General features: G+C 44.9%; 1 pseudogene; it reads left to right on the top strand.

The window, feature by feature from the left end:
* Nucleotides 1–10,223: 10,223 nt before the first annotated feature.
* LOC110741040 lies at nt 10,224–11,435 on the top strand (annotated as a pseudogene).
* Nucleotides 11,436–12,587: the final 1,152 nt, after the last annotated feature.

The following is a 12,587-nucleotide window of genomic DNA, read 5'->3' as shown; positions in this document are numbered from 1 at the left end:
TCTATTGTCTCTCTATTCTCTATTTTGTTTATTTCCACTCCAATCTGTACCATTTCTCTCCCTCTGTTAACTTTGGGTTTAATGTGTTCTTTTTCTAGTTCATTGAAGTGTAAAATTAAATTGCTGATTTGAGATCTTTTTTCATTTTTAAATATAGGCATTTACAACTATAAATTTCCCTGTTTGCACTGCTTTTGCTGTATCCCATAAGTTTTAGTATGTTGCATTTTAGTTTTTATTTATCTCAAGGAATTTTCTAATTTCACCTGCAATTTCTTCTTTGACTCATTAGTTATTTCCACATATGTTATGTAATTTTCACATACTTACACATTTTCCAGTTTTCTTTCTGTTATTGATTTCTATTTTCTATTGTGGTCAGATAAGATACTTTTTATGATTTTAATCTTTTTAAACTTATTGGGACATGTTTAGTGTAATCCTATTTTATAAATGTCCATAATCTCTTCTGGTTTTTCTTTATGTGAACAATTTAATATTATAATATGGGAAATTAAATGTTAATAAAACATTTAGTCAGTTCTGAAAAATTATAAACTCTAATCAGTTGTATATAATATACTTTTGTATGGTGCAGGGTAAAGTTCCATATCCAGTGACAATATAGTACAAGGACTTTTTTTTATTTTATTTTAAACAAGGTCTCACTCTGTCGCCCAGGCTGGAGTGCAGTAGTGTGATCATAGGTCACTGTTGCTTCAAACTCCTGGGATCAAGTGATCCTTTCACTTCAACCTCCCAAGTAACTGGGACTACAGGCAAGCACCACCATGCCCGGCTAATTCTTTAATTTTTTTTATTTTTTTATTTTTATTTTTTGAGGTAGAGTCTCACTCTGTTACCCAGGCTGGACTGCAGTGGTGCAGTCTCGGCTCGTTGCAACCTCTGCCTCCTGGGTCCAAGTGATTCTCCTGCCTCACCCTCCTGAGTAGCTGGGATTATAAGTGTGCACACCATGCTCTGTTAATTGTTGTATTTTTAGTGGCGATGGGGTTTCACCGTGTTGGCCATGCTGGTCTCAAACTCCTGACCTCAAGTAATCCACATGCCTCAGCCTCCAAAAGTGCTGGGATTACAGGCATGAGTCACCGCACCTGGCCAGTTTTTTTATTTTTTAATTTTTAAACCAAAAAACATTTTTTCATTTAAAAAAAAGTATTTATTCACTTTAACCCGGGAGGTGGAGGTTGCAGTGAACCAAGATCTGGCCACTGCACTCTAGCCTAGGCAACAGAGCGAGACTCTGTCTCAAAAAAAAAAAAAAAAAAAAAATTCAAAGAAAAGCTATTGTCATATTCATCTGGATCTTAAGCAAACCGAACGCTCACATCAGGTTCTCATCTCTCCAAGCAAGACTGTCTGTGTCCACTTTCTTCCTCTAAAGCAGCTTCTGCATGACTTTTTGCATTTATGTAAGCAAGGTTCGTGTGGAATTAGAGGCCTTCATAGATTCATTGTACTCTATCTTTTCTGCTTTGTATTTGTTTATTCTTGTTTCTCTTCATCGGTGAGATCTCCCCACATGCCACCAATAATCTTGCCAGTCTCCCACAACTTTAGGTCAGGGTTGGAAGCCTTTACTTGGCCCCAGACCTTTCTGCTGCACCTCATGTAGAGCAACAGCGGCTTATCTGGTGGCTTTGGGAGTTTTGGAATCTTAATACCGAAGGACGCCGTGACCCAGCTGTCGGTGCCTGGGTTGCCTCCCAGCCTGTAGTTGTAGGTGAGATGACTGTATGGATTGTATCCCACAGACCCTGGTGTCCTGGGCATGGAGTTGGGGCATAAGATGGTATTTTTGACATTTTGGAAGATTAAGTTCTCAGTTCCTTAAGAATGAATCTGAGACATCATGGGCAGAAAAGGTTCCTAAAACCCCGGCTTCACTTCCCTTTATCCCATGCATGCCCCACCCTTCCAATTTTTTAATTTTTTGTAGAGATGGGGCTTCACTGTTGCCTCAGCTGGTCTCGAACTGGGCTCAAGTGATCCTCCCCCTTCAGCCTCCCTAAGTGCTGGGTTATAGGCACCAGCCACAGCCCAGCCCACTTCCTATATTATGTCCTAAAGTGGTTTTTTTGTTTGTTTGTTTTTTACTACAAATAGCCCCTTCACTTTCCGGACTCAGACAAGCACCTTTGGGACACTAGGGATCCCTCCATGACCCTAAGAAAATGCTGCAAAAATGTTGGTTTTATTCTCCTCTCTTCACTGTAGATTTCCCGGTAGGAAGTAGGGGCACGAGAGATCAGGTTTATTCATTGAACAAATAGCATCGTCCCTGCGGTGGCTGCTGTTCTAGGTGCTGAAGACAGAGCCATGAATAAGACAGAAAGAGCCCCTGCCCACTTGGAGCTTCTATCCTAGCAGAGACAGGCAATGAACAAATGAACAGCAAATTTTAATATGTCAGATGGTGGTAAGAGCTGTGGAGGAAAGAAGAAAGCCAAGTGAAAAGGATAGCAAATTCAGGGCTGGGAGAGGTGTTGTTCCTACCCTACGTAGTGTGGTCAGGGAAGGTCTCAGTGACAAGGGCACATTTGAGCAGAGACCACAAAGAGGTGCCTGTAATCCCAGCACTTCAGGAGGCCAAGGTGGGTGGATCACCTGAGCTCAGGAGTTTGAGACCAGCCTGGCCAACATCGTGAAACCCAATCTCTACCAAAAAACACAAAAATTAGCCAGACATGGTAGCATGCAACTGTAGTTCCAGCTACTCAGGAGGCTGAGGCAGGAGAATTGCTTGAACCCGGAAGGCAGAGGTTGCAGTGAGCTGAGATCGCGCCACTGCACTCCAGCCCAGGCATCAGAGCGAGACTTTGTCTCAAAAGAAAAAAAAAAAAAAAAAAAGAGCCCGTGGGCAAGGCAGATCTATTAGGGTCTGTATACATAAAGGTGTATACATACATGTATGGTTTTTTATATGTTAACAATAGACACAAAACAAAAATGATTTGTAAGTTACCTGTTTCTCCTTCGGATTATCCTTGCTTTCTTGAGGACTTGATTATGCATTCAAAATTATATTGATGTTGTATTTCTAAGGGATCTGTAGTGGGAGAGGGGCGCTCAGGTGCCCAGGCTAGCTGGTCTGCTTTAGCACCTGGCTTAAAGCACAAATGGGAAGTTTGATCAAGTCTCCTTCATGCATTCATCCACTCACTCATCTAAATATATGTATATATATACACACACATATATATACGCACACATATATACACATACACATATATTGAGATAGGGTCTGCACTCTGTTGCTCAGGCTGGAGTGCAGTGGTGTGATCATGGCTCACTGCAGCCTCGACCTCCAGACTCAAGTGATCCTCCCACCTCAGCACCTCAAGTAGCTGGGACCACAGGCACATAGCACCACACCCAGCTAATTTTTTATTTTTTGTAGAGATGGAATCTCCCTATATTGCCTAGGCTGGTCTCAAACTCAGGGGCTCAAGAGATCCTTCTGCTTTGACCTCCGAAAGGCTGGGATTACAGGTGTGAGCCACCATGTCTGGCCTCGTTTAACAATATTTCTTGCGCACCTACTATGTGCCAGGAATAGTCAGGCACTGGGGATCCAGTGTGAGACAGGACAGATTTTATCCCAGCTCTCAGAGAGCTGCTCCCAGCAGATAGAAAGGTTTTGTTTCTTAGCCTCATGATTTTGCACTGTCCCTCAGCTATGTCACCCACCCATCAATATTCTTTCTCCCACTGGTTTTCCTGGAGGCTGTCTTCCTGCTCAACTCTGGATATGTTGCTTCCAAGTCCAACTACATTGCCCCCTCAGGACTGGCCCACGCTTGAGTCCCTGTTTTCTGAGTCTCGGGCCTTTCTTTTCCTTGGTGTACTCTTTCCTTTTGCTGGAGTAGATTCCTGAGAAGGAGAGCAAGGGAAGAAAAAAATTTACCTGTTTGCATATCTGAATATGTCATTTATTTTGCTTTTACATTTGACAAGAAAGTTCCTTTTGTATTTTTGTATTTTCTCTCTGATAATTACTTTATGTCTTAGTCTGTTTTGTGCTGCTGTGACAGAATATCATAGACTGACTAATCTATAAAGAACGGAAATTTATTTCCTCCACTTTTTTTTTTTTTTTTTTTTTAAATGAGACAGAGTCTCGCTCTGTCGCCCAGGCTGGAGTGCAGTGGTGCGATCTTGGCTCACTGCAAGCTCCGCCTCCTGGATTCAAGCGATTCTTCTGCCTCAGCCTCCCGAGTAGCCTCCCGAGTAGCTGGGACTATAGGTATGTGCCACAATGTCCAGCTAATTTTTGTATTTTTAGTAGAGATGGGGCTTCACTATGTTGGCCAGGCTGGCCTCAAACTCCTGTCCTCAAGTGATCTGCCTGCCTGGGCCTCCCAAAGTGCTGGGATTACAGGCTGGAGCCACCACGCCTGGCCTATTCTTCTCTTGAATCATTTTATTTCAGTGGATAGTTTTTATTTTAGAGATCATTTTCTCATTATTTGTTCTCTTTTGTAGCAATCTATTCTTGATTTATGGATTTCACGTCATTCAAAAATATCGTTTAAAGTGAGTTTGGGGTTTTTCTTTGGTTTTCCTTACCTTTTTTCCCCTTAAGTTTCCTTTTTCCGTTTGTTAGTTGTTTTACTGTCTCTTTTATGTCAACATGAAGAACTGAATATCTAACTGAATCTGGGTGTCAGGTATGTGGACTGTTATTTTTATTTATTTATTTTTATTATTATTATCTTTTTGAGACGGAGTCTCACTCTGTCGCCCGGGCTGGAGTGCAGTGGCGCAATCTCAGCTCACAGCAACCTCCACCTCCCGGGTTCAAGCAATTCTCCTACCTCAGTTTCCTGAGTGGCTGGGATTATAGGCGTGTGCAACCATGCCCGGCTATTTTTTTCTGTAGATTGTTATTAATTTTCCTATACTTTTCTTTATGTTGACTGATTTCATATATACGATTTTGGTAGATTGTTATTAATTTTCCTATACTTTTCTTTATATTGACTGATTTCGTATATACCGTTTTGGTTGATTGGAAACTTTATATGTGTTCATATATCCTCGTAACTGGAGGAATCTGCAATGAGGGGCCTTTTGGTTGGTGAACTTCCATGTGACAGGACTTCCTAATCTTCTGCCTGGGTACATGTATTTGGCTGCTAAAATTCTGGGAAAGGGAAGGAAGAATGAAGGAAAGAAGCTTAGGAGCCCATCATTCAAGACAAGTGTCCACTTCATTCCTTGTTTTTGATACTATGACTCACTTCCACCTCTCTCTGGGCCTGGTGGCCTCAAGTCTGGAGCCTCTATAGTTTCATTTCTGCAAATAATAAACCTCAAGGAGGGGTGACAGCAACTCCTGGCTGTGAGGGGTGGGAAGGGACACTTGGGATCTGTTATTTCCTTGCCCCATTTTTAGCCCATTGCCATATGCCTGACTTGTCCATGGTACCTGGTACCTGTAAATCCTGGAACTCTTGGGATCCCATTAGAGAAAATACGCCCACTTCTTACTGGCATCCTTTGAAAACACTGAGGTTGTAACTTACGCTCCATGGCAGTTAGCTCTGTTTTCCATCTTCCATTTTTTAAAGACTAGTATTTGCATACATAAAAATTTTAATTCTCACTTGCTGATGTCTCTTGCTCCCTAATTTTTATCTTTGTTGGTTTATACTTTTAAAATTCCATGTCTGCCATGCTGGTGGGGGTAGGGAGAGATCATTTAATTTTGTGGGGCTATATTACCCTAAAATCTTGATGGGCTTTTGAGAAATCTCTCATGGCACACTGAAGAAATGCAGTTTCCAGGATTGGTCACACGGTGGCGTAGCGACCCTACTTTAATTTATAGTTTCTCCATGCAAGCCCCACTGCCAACCCCACAAGAGTTGGGGTATTGGAGTCCTGGCTAATCTAGCAAGGCGGACTACAGAACTGTGGAACATTCCACTGGACTGAGTGTCAGAGGGCTTTCTAGTCCATCTTCAGATTAGGAGACTGACGCGCTGCCGGGTGCGCTAAGAGGGCTCGCTCTAGTCCATCTCCTTTAGGAACAAGGAAATGATTCACAGGAGTCAACTAATTTATCCAATACCTGGAAGCAGTAAGAATAGATCTGAACTTTAAAGTTGTTTAAATTTTTCTTTTTTTAGGCAGATTCTTGCTCTGTCACCTAGACTGGAGTGCAGCGGCATGATCTCGGCTCACCGCAACCTCACCTCCCGGGTTCAAGTGATTCTCCTGCCTCAGCCTCCTGAGTAGCTGGGATTACAGGCATGCATTCCCATGCCTGGCTAATTTTTGTATTTTTAATAGAGACGGGGTTTCACCATGTTGGTCAGGCTGGTCTCAAACTCCTGACATTGTGATCCTCCCGCCTCAGCCTCCCAAAGTGCTGAGATGACAGGCATGAGCTATAGGGCCCTGCCTTTTTTTTTTTTTTTTTTTTTTTTTGAGCCAGTCTTGCTCTGTTGCCCAGGCTGGAGTGCAGTGACATGATCTCAGCTCACTAAAACCTCTCTTGGGTTCAAGTGATTCTCCTGCCTCAGCCTCCCAAGCAGCTGGTATTACAGGCACGCACCATCACGCTGGGCTAATTTTTATATTTTTAGTAGACACAGGGTTTCACCATGTTGGCCAGGCTGGTCTCAAACTCCTGACCTCAAGTGATCTGCCAGCCTTGGCCTCCCAAGTGCTGGGATTACAGGCATGAGCCACCGTGCCCAGCCTAAAAGTTATAACTGAAGTTGCCTTTAAATCAAGATGGAACTGTGAATGTATGGAAATGGGGGTGGGGAAAAGGAGGCCAGTGCATCCCCTGCTTGAATGTGGTGGGAGAGGGAAGCTGAAGGGACGTCACCGATTCACTCACTGCATGTTCTGAGCACCTGCTGTATGCAATGAGATCAGTGAAGACATAAAGAGGACTGGAGTCCCTGCCCACCCCTTGCTCACAATCCATTGAAGAGATAAGCCAGTTAGCTCCAACCAAGGAAGCAGGCAATAAATGCCCAGTGGAAAAGCAGGCCAAATGTGTTTCTCTCAGGATTTAGAAGGGAGAGGCAACTTCTCTGCTCAGAAGTGGGGAATATACCTGCTGCTGAGATTCGGGCTGGCCTTGCGAGAATAGCACAGGGCTACCTTTCTCAAATTGTAATTTGTGTGAGACCCCCCCGGGGCTCTTGCGTAATCGTAGATGCGAACTGTGCAGAGCAGCTGCAGTTCTCAGAAGCTCCCAGGGGATTCCAGTGCAGGTGCTCTGAAGAACATACTTGGAGCAGCAAGGGTGTGGGAACTGGCTCATGAACTTGGCTGCACACGGGAATCACGTAGGAAGTTAAAAGCGAATAAAAAGCCACTATCATCCCAGGAATTCTGGGGTGCAACCTTGGCATTTGTTTGTTTGTGTATTGTGTAAAGACAGGGTCTCACTATACCCTCAGGCTGGTCTTGAACCCCTGGCCTCAAGCAGTCCTCCCATCTCGGCTTCCCAAAGTGCTGGGACTCCAGGCATGAGCCACTGCATAGAGCCAGCGCTGGTTTTTTTTTTTTTTTTTTTTTTTTGAGACGGAGTTTTGCTCTTATTGCCCAGGCTGGAGTGCAATGGTACGATCTCCAGCTCACCGCAACCTCTGTCTCCTGGGTTCAAGCAATTCTCCTGCCTCAGCCTCCCGAGTAGCTGGGATTACAGGCATGTGCCACCACACCCGGCTAATTTTGTATTTTTAGTAGAGACGGAGTTTCTCCATGTTGGTCAGGGTGGTCTCGAACTCCCGACCTCAGGTGATCCACCCTCCTCGGCCTCCCAAAGTGCTGGGATTACAGGCGTGAGCCACTATGCCTGGCGTGCTGGTATTTTTTAAAGCACTCACCTAAAGTGCAGTAAAGTTTGCACACCACTGGCGTAGTAGATATTTATCACTCTTTTTGTGCATCCGGTTACCTAAATCCCCCATCTTAGAGTCAGAGGCCACCTCCCGCTATTGAAGCTAAAAACAAGAGATTCTCGCTTTTCCCCACTTTCCTGGCACTTGGGGCAGGGGCATGTGTTTTGGGCTTCACCAACCAATAATCACCCAGACTCTGAACCAGAAGCCACTGAAACAAAGCAGAATCCATACAGTGTCCATCCACCTTTGCAAGAGTTTGGGCACTGGTGGCAGCCAGTTTTCAGAGGCAGCAGGGACAATTCTTGGGCCGTGATGTCTGTGTTGATCAGCAGTGACTACAGGGCCTCAGCAGACCAATTCTTTTAAGTCTAATCCTGAGCACTGGTCTTGATGCACAACATTTTTTGTTGCTGTTTTGGAGGGCGCACCTGGATCTTGGTGCACAGCCTTTAAGACTGGTTCTACGGTTTTAGAGACTAGGAGCTACCCAATATAATCATAGACACACACATTCACAGCCCTTTAGGGTTAAACTTATAATACAATTTTTTTTTTTTTTTTTTTTCTAGACGGGGGTCTCACTTTGTCAACCAGGCTGGAGTGTGGAGTGGAGTGCACTGGTGTGATCTTGGCTTACTACAGCCTCAACCTCCAGGGCTCAACTGATCCTCCCACCTCAGTCTCCCAGGTAGCTGAGACTACAGGTGCACACCACCATGCCTGGCTAATTTTTGTTATTTTTTGTAGAGACAGATTTCCGTCATGTTGCCCAGGCTGGTCTTGAACTCCTGAGCTCAGGCAGTCCTCCCACCTCAGCCTCCCAAAGTGCTGGGATTACAGGCGTGAGCCACCACGCCCAGCCCTTATAATACAAATTTTAAAACTTACATAAAACAAATGGGTAGATTAATGAATTGTTATAAGGCAAACCCCCTTGCAACCAATATCCATGTGAAAAGATAAGATTTTGCCATCCTAGGAACCCTCTGTATGCTCCCCCACCAGTCATAACATCCTCTTTCTCTGCTAAGAATATCCCTTCCTGGCCAGGCACAGGGGCTCATGCCTGTAATCCCAGCACTTTGGGAGGCTGAGTGGGGGGCGGATTACCTGAGGTCAGGAGTTCGAGAGCAGTCTGGGCAACATGGTGAAACCCCGTCTCTGCTAAAAATATAAAAATTAGGCAGGCGTGGTGGTGGGTGCTGTAATCCCAGCTACTTGGGAGGCTAAGGCACAAGAATCACTTGAACCTGGGAGGCAGAAGTTGCAGTGAGCTGAGATCACGCCATTGCACTCCAGCCTGGGTGACAGAGCAAGACTGTGTCTCAAAATAATAATAATAATAATAATAATATTTGTATCCTGACTTCTAGGATAATCATTTTCTTAATTTACTTTAGTATATTACCCTGTTCTTTCCTGAACACATTATAGTTTAGCTTTGCCTGCTTTTCTCTCTCTACCTATTGAAATTGAATTGTTGAAGAGGCTGAAGCAATTGTCCTGTAAAATTTACAGTCTGGATTTTGTTGATTGATTTAGTTTAACATGTTCTGTCCTCATTTTTCCTATAAATTGGCAGTTGGCTCGAGACTACAGATCGGATCTTTTGATCGGGCATGGCCTCCTCATAAGCATGGTGCTCTTGGTCAGAAGGAACATAAATGTCTGTTTCGTTAGATCTTTCTGTGATGTTAGTAGCCATTGACCATTGCCTAGATCCACGGATTCATCAGAGGTTGTGGGATGATAAGATTCTATCACCTCTTCTTCTTCTTTTTTTTTTTTTTTTGGAATACTTCTCTACAGAGAAACTTCATCTTGTTGACTATTCAGCTACCCAGTGGTACAGTTCATATAAGGAAGGCAGGATTAATTATTGATTCTTTTACTTACCACTAGAGAAGAGTTGTAGGGGAGGGGAGAACCATTTCCCTGGCATTCTCCAGTAGTGACCAGTTAGGGGTGTGTGCATGTGTGTGTTTGGTATCATGAACTCATGGATTTACACATATCCAATGGGTTCAAACTGTCCCATCTCTAGCCAGAGTTGACTCCCAAGCCATCTTGATAACATCCCTAGATTCTAATTTTGAGATCTAATGTAATCAGGTATTTCAGGGCCATTTTACACCTTTCCTGACACAAACCTGGAATCTGCCATTTCAAGAAGCCCTGGTTTCAGAGGAGGGAGGGCGCTCAGTCCCAGCCCAGAGCTTCAAAACAGCCCGCTGGCCTCGCCTCGCGCCCCAGCCGGTGCGTCGGTCCGGCAGCCTGCGCAGCCGCCAGCGCCGCCACACCCCGCTCTGAGCTTTAAACGTGACCCCTCGCCTCGCCCTGCCCTATGAAAATGTTGGTGCTTCTTGCTTTCATCGTCGCCTTCCACATCATCTCTGCGGCCTTGCTGTTCATTGCCACCATCGACAATGCCTGGTGGGTAGGAGATGAGTTTTTTGCCCATGTCTGGAGAATAGGTATCAACAGCACGAATTGTACAGTAATCGATGACAGCTTTGAAGAGTACTCCACAGGCCGGGCGCAGTGGCTCACGCCTGTAATCCCAGCACTTTGGGAGGCCGAGGCGGGCGGATCACGACGTCAGGAGATCCAGACCATTCTGGCCAACATAGTGAAACCCCGTCTCTACTAAAAATACAAAAATTAGCCGGGCGTGGTGGCACGTGCGTGTAATCCCAGCTACTCAGGCGGCTTGAGGCAGGATAATTGCTTGAACCTGGGATTCGGAGGTTGCATTGAGCCGAGACCGCGCCACAGCACTCCAGCCTGGCGACAGAGCGAGACACCGTCTCAAAAAAAGAAAAAATTTTAAAAAAGAGTACCCCACTCTGCGGCCGGGCGCGGTGGCTCATGCCTTGTAATCCCAGCACTTTGGGAGGCCGAGGCGGGCGGTTTACCTGAGGTCGGGAGTTTGAGACCAGCCTCACCAATATAGAGAAACCCCGTCTCTACTAAAAATACAAAATTAGCTGGGCGTAGGGGCACACGCCTGTAATCCCAGTTACTCGGGAGGCTGAGGCAGGAGAATCGTTTGAACCTGAGAAGCAGAGGTTGCCTGAGCCAAGATCGCGCCATTGCACTCCAGCCTGGGGCAACAAGAGTGAAACTCATCTAAAAAAAAAAAAAAAAAGAGTACTCCACGCTACAGGTGATCCAGGCCACCATGATCCTCCACCGTTCTCTGCTGCATCGCCTTCTTCATCTTCCCCCTGAGCAGGGAGAGAAGTTTGTCCTAACTTTCATCATCCAGCTAATGTCGTATCTTTGCCTCATGATTGCAGCCTCCATTTATACACACGGGCGCGATAAAAACACGGAATTCTATTGCCTGACCAAAGAAGGCAGCTATGGCTACTCCTACATCCTGCTGTGGGTGGCCTTTGCCTTCACCTTCATCAGTGGCATGATGTACCTGATAACTGAGGAAGCTGAATAGAGTTCCAGAGCTGGGCTGCTTTTGCTGCAGTACAGAATCCACATTCAGATAACCATTTTGTATATAATCTTTTTTTTTCTTTTTTTAGGTTTTTCTAGCAAATGAATTGTTTCCTTTAAAAGTTAAAAAAAAAAAAAAAAAAAAAAAGGCCCTAGTTTCTTAGAGTGGGACAAGGGAATTTCTTAGAGCCAACTGTAGCACTGTAATAACCTTCAGTTTCTTGTGGGTCCCTCTTGCTCACTTGCTATTGGTAGTGTGCACACCCCTTCCAGTTCCAGCCACTGCTCTCAAGCTGGCTTGCAGCCTTCAAGTACCTGCTGGCTATCTGGAGCTCCCAGACCAATCAGATGCCCCATTGCTTCCTTTTGCTTGCTTCTGCGCGAGATGGTGAGGGGTGATATAAAGCAAAAACAGTAGTAAATGAAGTATACTTCGAGGGTGTTACTCTTCGTTAGAAGGTTCCAAGGTTGGGTCAAATGGTCACACAACCACTCCAGACTCTTTCTGCTGTCTCTGGCACTTGTTCCTTACCCCAGGCCCTCCTGAGAACTGTGAAAAGGTGAACACAGGAGGGACAGTGGTGTTGGCCTGGTTTCAAAATCCAACTCCAGCACCAACTGATTGTGCAAACTTAAGCAAGTGACTTAATCTGAGACCATTTCTTCTTGGGTACTAATTCACCAAGACATCGAAGACCTAACCTAAAGTACCTAGAGCAGTGCCAAAAAAGCACCTAGCACGCTCACCAGAAATACCCTCCCCGCTTCACACACTACCTTTGCCTTCAACCCTGCATTTCCCTCTGCCATTTTAGCCAGGTCTTATTGACATCTCGATTAACACGACTTCCCATGTGACCTCTAGAACCCTTGTTTCTCCTATTCAAATCCATCTAAACTTGCTTTCCACGAACACACTGCTCTCACCACTCTCAAGAGTTTACCATGACTCCCCAGGGCCTGTCATTGTCTAGTCTCTGTGGTCTCTTCTTACAATGACCTTCCTACATTTGCCCTAGCCAGTGAATCGACATTTCCAAGTACCAATTAATGTCTCTCCTCCCTCAAAAAGCAATCCCAACTATTCCCACCAACTGAACTTGATATATTAGTACAGCAATTAAAATCCAGATTACAATTATTTGGCTCTTGTATATGCTTAACTTGATGAATTACTTTTGTTTTCTAAACTAGACCATCCATTTAAGGGGGGAGACCATAGCCTATTTCCCTACACCAATC

The sequence above is a fragment of the Papio anubis genome, chromosome 14 (assembly GCF_008728515.1).
Source record: "Papio anubis isolate 15944 chromosome 14, Panubis1.0, whole genome shotgun sequence".
NCBI classification, from domain to species: Eukaryota; Metazoa; Chordata; class Mammalia; order Primates; family Cercopithecidae; genus Papio; species Papio anubis.
The sequence above is the reverse complement of the archived record's forward strand: the minus strand, read 5'-3'. Positions and strand labels throughout refer to the sequence as shown.